The sequence below is a fragment of the Phascolarctos cinereus genome, unplaced genomic scaffold (assembly GCF_003287225.1).
Source record: "Phascolarctos cinereus isolate Bilbo 61053 unplaced genomic scaffold, phaCin_HiC Scaffold_8;HRSCAF=390, whole genome shotgun sequence".
Classification (NCBI taxonomy): domain Eukaryota; kingdom Metazoa; phylum Chordata; class Mammalia; order Diprotodontia; family Phascolarctidae; genus Phascolarctos; species Phascolarctos cinereus.
The window spans coordinates 11,823,759-11,835,924 of NW_027556291.1; positions in this window are offsets into that span (position 1 = coordinate 11,823,759).

The following is a 12,166-nucleotide window of genomic DNA, read 5'->3' on the forward strand; positions in this document are numbered from 1 at the left end:
CTTAGCTACTTTAGGACTCAATTTGCTGATCTGTAAAATGAGTGGATAGTACTAGATGATTTCTGAAGCTTCTTGCAGATCTAACGTGAAATTAGGAAAACCTAGGTTTGAGGACCGCATCTGACAGTAGCTACAAACTCTCTGAGCCTCAGTTTCCTCATCTATGAAGTGAGGATAATGCCAGTAGTGCCTGTTTCATAGGGTTGCTGTGGTAATCATATGAGATCATGTATGTAACATGCATTGCAAACTTGAAAGCATTTTGTAGATGTCACTTTATTAGCGTCCTTAAAGTTACACTGCATACATTGTGGCCTGCTTTACCTAATCCCAAGGTTGGCCTTGATTTCACTACTTATGAATCATTAGCATCGCAAGTCGCTGGATCTCCCAGTGGAGAGGGACTTCGGGTGCCGTCACAAATCCTCTCTACAATACCCTGGCAAATTGTCACCTAACCTTTACTGAAAGACCTCTAGAGAAGCAAGGCTGGCCCCAGATTGTTGAAAGCCCTGAATGCCAAGCAAAGGAGTTGGACCTTTACTTAGTAGACAGGACGGAGCTTACAAAGCCTGCTTTCAGGAGTGAAAAGGCCAGATTTGTGTCTAAGAAAAATTATTTTGGCAATGGTGTGGACTGCAGAGGGGAAAGAGGATTCATGCTATTAAGAGGTTATCTCAGAGCGATGAGGCGGTACCAGTATTAAGACGGTGGCTGTGGGAATAGAGAAGAAGGAGGGGATGTATGTGGGAAATGTTGCAGAGGGAGAATCAGCAGGATTTGGTAACTGTCTGGGTATGAAAGGTAAGGCAGAGGGAATTCCAGCGTGGGCGCTTGGGAGAACAGTAGTAAGAAATGGCACAGCTCCAGTGGGTAGAGCTTGCTTAATAGCTGTGTTTGCCTGGGCCAGTCCTTTCTCCTCCTATCTACAAAATGAGGTGACTTTTATTTAGCTAAGGGCTCTTCCAGCTCTATGATAATGAGTGCTCAAAAAGACGACGAGATCACCTGTGATGTCAATCAGTCAGTCACCAAGGATCTATGAGGTGCCTGCTATGTGCCACGCACTGCACTAGGTACTGGGTAGGGAGGGAAGGTAACGAGGCAAAAGCACAAGATGAGCAGAGACAGAGGGAAGGCATTGCAGACAAAGAGAGTGGCCACAGGAAAGGCACAAGGCACAGCAGGTGTGGGCAGAATGGCACCGAGTCTAGTTGTGCTGGAATGGTGTTGGGAAAGAGGGAGAGAGCAGGCGGTGATCAGAGATCCTGGTCCAAATCCTACTCCAGTTTAAGTGATGGCCAGAGAAAGGTCAGCAGAAACCATGATTCTCTTTTGTTCGGTTTGCAGAAGAGCATAGGACCTTGGTAAATCAGCCTACCATATTCTTCTGTTTTGCTTTTCAAAAACAATGCCTTCAAGCTGGCTCCACAGTGATGTTCCTTTCATCTAGAAGCAAAGCGTGGCACTGGGGAGTTGTGAATCACCCACTGAGCATGCTTGTACAACTCACTTCCTTCCCTTCTCCCCTTCAGGGATGCGGCTTTCACTTTCCAAGAAACTCGTTGCCCTCCATGTGTGGAGCAGAACTTTTTACAAAGTGTGGTAGGGCAAATAGGGGCGTCAAGTAAAATGAAAAGGGAGAGAGGAAAAAATGCCTGAGCTTGGTTCTGAGCTCTGCTCCTCTTAGCAGGCTTAGCATTTTCTTTCTGGAGGTATCAGAATTCACAATTCATCTCCAGGTTTGTACTGTCTTCTCCTTTGTCCAGTTGTTATAAATTAGGTCCCAAAGCCCCAGGTTTAGTCTGAAACTAACTTTTTCTCACCCAAGGTTAAAAAAAAGTTCTCTCTCTTTTACCTTTTCTTCATTTATGATCCTTAACTAAAACACACACCCAGCTTAACATAAGGAACCAGTATGTTGGCCTAGCCTCTGACAAGGCTTCCCTTAGGGATGGGAGGGGACACCAAGTCAGTCCTGTCTCACTGCACCAAATGGCATATCCCCAGTGCTACTGCCCTCACTCCCCTGCAATCAAAATCTAGGGTGAATCTCAACCCTTGGCCAAGCACTCCTGTCCACTTCCATGCCCCAGCTCTCATATCTTTGCTTTCTGCTTGCTGAATTATGTATTTTTCCATCTTCTCCCCACATATCTTTCAACAAGAATATATTAAGTGCTCACTTTCTGCCAGGCCCTGTACTAAGATCTGACAATCCACAGAAAGACTAAAAGAGTCGCTGCCACCAAGGGGCTCACAGTCTAATGGACATACAGAGGTGAGAGGGGATGGGGGGAAAGGTTTGGGAGTCACTGTGACTGGCCACCTCACAGTCACAAGCAGGTTACCATCAAATAGAAGTAGTTGAAGGCAATTCAGCCTGAGTGTGTGCACTCCTAAGGTTTTCTACCTTAAGAAAAATTTTCCAGAGTCCAAACAGGCTACCGGTAAAGCACACTGCTAAAGGAATGGGATATTTGGGTTTGGGTCTTGTGATCTGGCTCCATGGAGGCAGCAGTAAGGAGGGAGCAGGGGGTTCTGAGTGGGCATAAAATAGTTTGGGGGCTAGAGGAGGACATGTACTGGGAACTAAAGAACAGACAGCAATTGGGTAAAACCTCAATTTTTTTCCATCCAGGAAATACTCTTTGAAATAAGCCATATTTTTAAAGCAGCTCACTGGAGATACTTGAAAGCCATCAGGTGCTTTGGGGGAACTAGAGGGGAGATGAGTTTCAGTAAAATGAGTGGGTGATTCCTCTTACTGTCTCTGATATTCTTCATTTGATGCTTAATGAAAAAGAGGCACGGGAAAGAAACTGCCCATTTCCATCCTGCTTTGAAAAATTTTCATTCATTGCAGTGTTATCTCTGTAGCAAAGGCAGTCCCCCCCACCCCTGCCACATGTAGCATGGGGGTGTCATTGTGGGGCTTGAAGGGAAACAGAATAGACATCTCTAGCCCAAAGGGCTATAAAACTGTGCATACCCTTTGACCCAGCAGTACCACTTCTAGGTCTGTATCTCAAAAAGATCATACAGATGGGAAAAGGACCCACATGTACAAAAATATTCATAGCAGCTCTTTTTGTGGTGGCAAAGAATTGGAAACTGAGAGGATGCCCATCCATTGGGGAATGGCTGAGCAAGTTGAGGTATATGAATGTGATGGAATACTATTGTGCTGTAAAGAAATGGTGAACAGGCTGACTTCAGAAAAACCTGGAAAGACTTATCTGGTCTGATGCTGAGTGAAGTGAGCAGAACCAGGAGGACGTTGTACACAGTAACAGCCACATTGTGTGATGATTAACTTTGACAGACTTAGCCTTTCTCAGCAATGCAAGGATCCAAGACAACTCCAAAGGACTCATGATGGAAAATGCGGTCCATATCCACAAAAAGAACTATGGAGTCTGAATGCAGATCAAAGCATATTATTTGCGCACTCTCTCTTTTTTTCTTGTTTCTTCTTTCTCATGATTTCTCCCATTGGTTCTAATTCTTCTAATAATGTGAAAATAGGTTCAATATGAATGTATATTTAGAGCCTATATCAGACTATATGCCATCTGGGGTGGAGGGGGAGGGAAAGGATGGGGAGAAAATTTGGAACTCAAAATTTTATGAAAGTAAATGTTGAAAACTAAAGATAAAGAAATAATTTTTTTGAAAAAATTGACATCTCTAACTTCCCTCAAAAGAGACTTGAATTCCTACCAGGAGGTTGGGACCAGAAGTTTGGCTACTCTGCTCTCCTGAGAGAGAGGGAGTACCCAGCTGGAATCATATCTAGCTGCTCCCTTAAATGGTGTCAATTTAGGGGTGTGGATTTCATGTTCCAGATAAGCTTCTAATCACTACTCTTTAATTGTGGAAGCAGAATCCCAAGCTCTAGATCTTGGAACTTGCCTCCTTTCCCACCAAAAACCAGTTGCATAATGAACACACATAGCTGATAGCTATGGAATTTCCCAGTTTGATTCCTAGAATGCAAAAGTTGGCTCCGTAATTTCTTGCTGCAGTGTGGGGAGTTAGATGTCAACTAGCCTTTGGTAGGAATGAAGGCAAATACTATGGATGCCATGGTCTTGTCCTGCCTCCAGGCCTATGTACTGGTTGTCTGCCGTGCCTGGAATGCGCTCCCTCCTCACCTTCCTTTAAGGCTCAGCTCAGGTCCAATGTCCCATGCAAATCCTTCCCTAAACCAACAAGTTGGTCATGCTCTCTTCCTCCTGATATTACTTTGCATATGTCTCTCCTCTCTCTCACTCTCTCTCTGTCTCTCTGTCTCTCTCTCTCTCTCTCTCTCTCTCTCTCTCTCTCTCTCTCTCTCTCAATGTTTTGTATCACTCCAGTCAATTATAATGTCTTGGGGGGTGAGGGGCAGGAGAGGGTATGGTCCAGCTTTTTTTGATGTTATCACAGAAAATGAGGGACCAATAAGAGAAGTAATGAGATATTAATGTCTATCCCCTGTAGTCCCTTCACAAAGTGTGAAGATCTCTATGTGAATTGACAGGGTAACTGCCCATTGGCTGCTTTTGGCCAAACCCCTGAAGGCTGTCAAAAAGCTAAATCTGTCAAGCCCCGGAAACATTTCTAGAGTTTTGAGGCATTTGGGCCTGCCGTAGTTTTGTGGACTGGGAGGTGGGTATCTGTCCCCCATCAGCCCTAACATCCCACAGCAGAGCTATCTGCCCATAGTTTAAGGCATGGAGTAGGGATGCATATTCTCTAGGCAGATATAGACACAAAGTTGTAGCATGAAGGGAGGGAAGGAAAGAGAGAGAGAGGATGAATGCGAGCATATACCCTTGGTAGTCAAGAGTTTAGATGCCAAGAGAAGCAGATTTAGGGAACCCAGCTGAGTGACCTACCCAACAAACATGCCACATCAGGGGAAGGAGGATGCAGGAAGTAGGACAAAGACTCCAGAAGAGAAAGGATGTGGGCTTTGAAGGAAGATAAAAGTCCTTTCTTAAGGAAAAGGATTAAGAGTAGAACGTAGGGGTGAACAAGGAAATTTTTAGCAGCCAGTTTTCTAAAAACAACACATTTTAAAGTTTCATCTGCATTATTAACATTTTCTCCATTATTTTCTTAAGTCCAGACAATCAAAGCCCTCATCTCTAGAGTTTGCCACCCAGGTCGAAATGCTCACACTGAAAAGAGCTATGACCCACCTGAGGGAAGTACCCTCTTCCTTTATTCCTATTGATCCTAGAAATTATTAAATGCCTATTCCAAAATGTCCACCCCAGACTGTACTTTAACATATTATGAATTTTCCTTGTTCCAAGACTCCTATAAATGTTATCTCATACTGTCTTGGGGAGAGGAACATAGTCCAAAGGGACTATACTGGTTTGGACATCTCTCTTTCTAAGTTAGAAATGCCGCCTTCCTGTGTTCCAGAGGAAGAGGAGGCAGTAATTTCCTAATCTGCAAGGCTGTCATTAGCTTTTGGGGGAGGGCAGTGGGGAAGATGGCAGGGGAGGAGTAGAGTGGGCCAAGACTGGACAGATGCTAACTTTTGGGTGGCCTTGCAAATGAGGTTAATTGGATGTTTTCACTTACTTTAAAATAGCATTATTCATATCAAGCAAAGGAAAATACAGCATGCCCCCCCCACCTGTTAGCCATCACACCCTTAGAAAAATAACAATTGTTTGCCAAGTTTTTATTCTGCTAACCTATGTTACCAAAAAGACCACTGAAGAAACAGGTCTGTCATTTCCCGGAATAAAGTTTTTGGATTTTCTCTGATTCCAACCAACTTATTCAAAATGATACAGTTTTAATAAACACTTAGCTAATAAAAATAGTCCTATTTTGAGCTTACAAATGGTTAGGACTATTTCTTGTAATGATTAATGATGAATCATTTTCTAAAGCTTGGGTCATTCATCAAAGGAAAAGCATGCCCTTAACTCGGTTGTTCTGGGTATCTTGAGCTCCACACAAAGTTTTAATTCTGTCTGTAGCTGGAGAAGTCCCCAGTTACCCCAAAATGTGAACATGGCCACAGGAAAGTGGAAAGCATCTATACCCAGCTCTCTGCGACTCCCCCACCTAGAGCGATCTTAAGAAATTCAACCATTCCCAAATGTAAACTGCTATGCATGGAGTCCCATTTCAAAAGAACACTAGAAATGTTATCTGAAAAGGCCTATGTGGTGCTCATACCAGTCTACTTCTTTCAAGTGCTTTGGGGCCCGGCTGTGTTATCTTAAAGGATTAAGAAAAGTGAAATAGCAGCAACTGTGGGTCTGCCCCAGAGCTCAGATATTTTTTTTTTAAATGACACCATTTTCATGGAGTCTGTCTTTAAAAGGAGATATGTACGTAAACTTTATTTGAAATAGAGGAGGGAAGAGAGGCCAAAGACCAAGGCAAAGTTGGAGCTGAATAACCTGCTGGGTAGATCCTGTTCTTCTGAATTTAAAAAACACAAAACCATCATTTACCTCAGTTTCCTTATCTTTCAAATGAGCTGGAGAAGGAAGTGGCGAACCAGTCTAGGATCTCTGCCAAGAAAACCCCCAATGGGGTCACCGGGAGCCCAACACAACTAACAGACAAAACAAAAGAAGCCTGTGACTTCATTTTGTGTGTGGAACTCCCAATGAGTGCTTTCTTTTTCTTTTGCTATTTTTATTGTATACAAAAAGAAAATATCTTTTCAGAAAAGAAACCTTTCCACATAGTTTTATTCCCGTCATGCCCTCTCCCCTCCCCTGAATACAGTTTTTGACCTAAGACCATGCTACTTAGGCCTATTTGTGAATCAAGCCCCCAGGGTCTTGGGTTCATTTTTAAAGCACTTACTAGGCTTAGTGGATGCCTGCTGGACATGGTGCTACGTAGGCCTGAGTTCAAGTCCTGCCTCTTACACTTACTATCAGTGTGACCTTTGGAAGCTAATAACCTCTCTCAGTCTCAGTTTCTTCATCTGTAAAATGGCCTCTAAGATCCGTTCCATCTTGAAATCTAAGGTACTAAGGTACCAGGTATGCTCATGCTTCTCCCAGAGTTTTTTCCTGAAAACATCAAACATTATATTCTGTCTTTTTCTCTAAAAGGACCTTCAGTGCCCATGAAAGCAGTCATGGTAACAGTGTATCAAATAGAGAACAAGTTTTATCTAACTTGAGAGAACGCAAAGGGTTCATATCCAAGCCCATATACAGTCACGCTAACTCTCCTCTCCTAAAGTGTGTGTGTGTGTGTGTGTGTGTGTGTGTGTGTGTGTGTAAAATTGATCACTCTGGGGTTGAGGGTTCTCTCCATGTGGGGAAAGGACTCCGATTTGCTAGTAAAACAATCTTCTTCTCTCATGAGTCTCACTTTTCCTCAGCACCTGCAGAGTCCACATAGATCTCATTAACATTGCAGGGACGGGTCCAGATTGTTTCTCATACTGTGACTCCCTGTTCTTCCCAACCTTCTTCCCCCTTAATAACCATGCAGTTATTGTGGCCTGCAGAATTCTCTCCAGGTCCCAGTGAGGTTAGACATCTTCATCTCTTCTCCCACCTTTTCGCAGTGAGAGCTAAGGGGCAAGGTGGATAGAGTGCTGGGCCTAGAGTCAGAAAGACCTGAGTTCAAATTCAGCCTCAGGCACTTACAAGCTGTGTGAGTCTAGCAAGTCACTTATCACTGTCTGCCTCAGTTTCCTCATCTATAAAAATGAGATATTTGTAAAAGCGCTTTGTAAATCTCAAATATTATATAAATGCTAGCATATTATCATTATTACTACTACTACTGCTATTGCTGCTGCTACTACTACTACTACTACTACTACTACTACTACTACTACTATCTCTCTTTCCATGCCTACACTAACAACAACAGTATCTCTTTTGAGTGGCCTCCCTCCAGATACTTTGCCTCTAATTTCCCATTAGTTGATGTCTCCACATCAGTGTATTTTTCTGAAATCCTTTCAGTTTGCAGTTTCTTGTAGTTCCAGTACTACAGCGTGCATGGTACCAGTTTGGGGGGGGGGCACAGTTTTGTGTGGATTCGAAGCCTTAGTCTGTCTTTTGTCCCAAAAAAGCTAGGCATGAAAGCGTAGTTGAGTCTGTACCAAAACAAAGGCCTCAGCAGTGAAGCAAGAAGGACGCAGGTCAAGAAGAAGCTACACCTCATTCAGGAGATGAAAGGAAAGAGAACCCAATGTGAATTCCTTCACCATGTGCCAGGGTGTGTCTATTACACAGTAAAATATTTTTACCCAATCATTATTTAATGAGTCTTTTTTTTGTTTCCCATGAGCACCTATGCCTTTTACTCACTGCACCACTGTTACAGGGTTTGGGGGTTTTTTTTGTTTGTTTGCATTATCATCTCTAATATACCAAATATCTGGTTTTTTCTGTATTTGCTTATGTCATCTTTGTAATGCAATATAAGATCAATTTTTGTATAAATTCTGTAGATCAAGGAAAAATAAAAGTATACTCATTGCTTCTCCCATTAAATTCTCTCCATATATTTATTAGAACTAGCTTATTTAATAGCATATTTAGCTCTATAATTTTTCTTATTTATCTTTTTGTTATATTTATGATATACTGATAATTGAGTATTAAAAATATTTATTTTTTGTATACTTTTGCAAAGCTTTGTGGGTTTCCTTTATGAATTTTGCTGCAGAATTAATAAGCACACATGGATTTAAGATTGATATACTCTAGAGAGCACTTTAAAATAATATGTCATTTACCTCCTTTAGTACTTTCTGGTTTGAATCCATTCGTGTCACTCCCACTTTCCACTGTAAGTTTTAGACTAGTCTTTCATTTTGAATCGATTTAGATATTTCTAGGCTAAGGCATGTTGTTGAAAACTCTGACTCTTTTGTACTTATTGGGGAGGTTTATCCATTTTCATTTAGTATTTCAATGGTTAGGTCTCTTTTATTTGGCCATTCTAGCAGAAGGGAATACATACCTTTTTTATTCTTCTTATCATTAGTCCAAAATTAACAATGCCTTCATAAACAAATTTGCTTTGCTTAATGTTAATAATTCAGTTTCTTAATCTTGCACTTCATCAATGATAGGTTTACTTTACAGTTATATTTTAGGGATTATTCCAACCCTTGCTTTCCTACTTTAAAAAAAAAATTATTTCCTTGAAATCTTTTAGTGATTTAGGGCTATCACATTCTATTAGCCACTGATTTTATCTTGATTTTTTAAAAATACTTATCTTTTTCTGTTGGGAGTCTTGTTTGTTGTTGAAAGACTTCCTTGAAGTGGCTATGTTCCTTTAAACTTTTCAAAGTCTGTTTGCTTCTCATATCCATCTCTCATCTTCATAAAGTATTCTCAGTTTTGTTGGGTGAATAATTCTGGGCTCCTGGCTTGTATTTCTCAATTTTGCAAATGTTATATTCCAAATTCTGCATCCTCCCTTATCTTCCTTGAAAAGTCTGCTTCTAATTCTAATTCTTTGGTCTGTGATTTTTGTACTTCTAGCAGCTTGTATTTTTTTCTTCCTATCCTTATAGCCCTGGAATGTAACTAGGATATGGTAAATCTTGGGTTCTTATACCAACAACACAAGACTGACATTTATTTAGAACTCTACTTACATTCTCCTTGGAGCCTCACAACAACCCTGTGAAACAGGTGCTGGAGATATGAGTGTCCCCATTTTACTGATGAGGAAACTGAGGCTAAGTGACTTGCCCACGGTCACACAGCAGTTAAGTGTCAGAGGTCTTCCTTACTCCAGATCCAGCTCTCTGTTACCTCCCCCCTGCTGTGTTCCTTGTCAGGGTCTTATGGATTCCTTCCTTCCTTCCTTAACGGTCATTCCTTATTGCCATTTTCACTTCCTGAGATATTAGAATCCAGATGTAGAACTTCCACTCATCATCAATAGTGAAGATCGTTTATTGTAAAAAGGTTACTCGGTTGTTTTTGTTTTTGTTTTTTTTTGCATACCTATTTGTTCTTCCAGCTTCATTTGTAAATGCCCTCATGATAACGTCACTCCAAGTTTCTGCAGGTTCATCTCCCCATCTGCTGTTTTTTTTTCTCTTTTGTTGTGCCTGTAATCTTCTTGCCTCTTTCTTCCTCAGTGATGTTCTGCAGATGAGCTCATGTTCTAAACTGGTTTTGTCTTGGGCTGCCATCGTCTCTTTCCATGGGTAAAAGAAAGAAGTTGTGAGGAGGAACCGACCAAATAAATATAGAAGAAGAAGTATGGCTAGAGGAGACAGGCACTCAGGGCCGAACTTGAAAACTTACTCAAAGGGCACCAGATCACAAAATGACACTTATTCATGATAATACATAATTTTATAATAATACATAATAATTCATAATAGTCACTTCCATTTCTCAGAGCTAGTTAGGAGCAATGGATGGTGCCATGGAAACGTTGGTTGGAGCTGTAGAATTTTTATGCATCAAATGTAATTTGGGAGCCTGAAAGATTTCTGAGAAATTCCAGGCGTCTGGAGGCATGAACAGCACTAGGATCTCTGCCACGAGCTCACCCCACATTCCTCTTTTAGATTGTTCGCTCCCATTTTGGCATCCCTCTCGATGCCTAGAGCAGAGCTAATATTTATGTAAGCTATTCAACAAAAACCTGTTGAAATGATGAAAACCAGTTTCTCTAAAAGGTAGGATCAGTGTTTCTGTTAATGCTTTTATTTTGGAGGGGGTCGGGAGGGTGTCTGTACCCACTTTTCAATAATTTGACAGTTCTCTTACATAAAAGAGTTGAGTGCAGCAGTAATAGGCAGTAAATAAGTGAGAGAGAATGGTGCATTTGTGTTTTAAAAGCCCTTGAAAAGACTATGAAGATGGAATATATACTTGGTCTATAATCATAATCCTATTCATAAAAGTCCCAGAGACATAAGCATGCCTGGACTCCCTGGGACTAATAAACAAAATTGAACTTTACTTCTTGCAAATGGCACTTTGAAAAATCAGAGCCTGTCAGTAACAGAAAGCACAGGCCATCCAATTACCCAGAAAGACTCATCCTTTTTATGATTTCCCAAATGCTCATAACCAAAAGTGAGCTGAGGGACCAGCCTCCAAGATTGGTTTGTGAAAGGCAGAGCACCGAGCATAATGTCAAAGAGATGACCAGCAAGTGAATGTCCTTCCCCATCCCATCAGCAAACTCATCTCCATGGGGCAAAGGGCTGGGGGAATAAAGTGTGTGCCATAGATAGCATGGTACCGAAGTTCAGTGTGGAGAAGGCCCTGGAGTGGTTATGGGGCCTAGAACCTTACTGAAGGAGAAAGCACTTGTTAGAGGAGAAGGGAAATCTTAGACTCTGGCTTCCATTATCATGGCCTCCAGCCTCCTACTTCCTCAAGTGCATGGGGCCAAGACAGATTGCCAGCTTCTCTCTCCTGAGGTCATCTATCCTGTCTCTGCCTGGGGAGGGGAGAAAAAGGGCACAGGAAGAGCACGTCGTTGGCCCCGTGATCCATCCATTGGTACAGAAAGTCTTGAAGGCCCACAAGCTAGTATCAGGAAAGCACTTGCTTGAAAATAAAAATTATACCATATATAATATTTTATTACAAATTGAAGTGTCATCAGCAGGAAAAAAATCCAACCAGCAGGACCAAAGAAACGACCCAATGATAAAAGAAGCCAAAGATTCCTTTTGTTCTGTGCCTCCTTCCAGGTTGGTGTGAAGTTGTGCTTCCTTTGGCCCCCCTGCATCCCTTTGGCCTCCCTGCATAAAGGCCAAAGGGGGCCTCCCTTCCCTTCCTTCCTCCTCAGGGTTCCGCTCCAGTGCTGGCTCTGCTGCTTCTTACAGGCCTTTTCCTTGTTTCCTTGTATGCACCATAGTCTCTGTTTTTATAGTACAGTGATGTACCATGACATCTTAGGGCTCTACCACAGCTGGGGGATCTAGGGGTGCTTTCCCCAAGAAGCAGACAGGTCTTAGAAAGACAAGTTATTTGAGAGGAGGCTCAAGACACAGGACAAAACCTCTGGGGTAGGGCAGGAGCAGAAACAGGGATCCAAAATGGGGTGGAATATAACTGTGGAAATTGTCTGCTTGTTACTGGGCATGTGGGAGAGGCCACACTCAGGCTCTGTCCATCCAATAAGGAGCTATGGGGGATGCCCAGATGCCAGTCATTTTCATGCCAGGGCAACATAA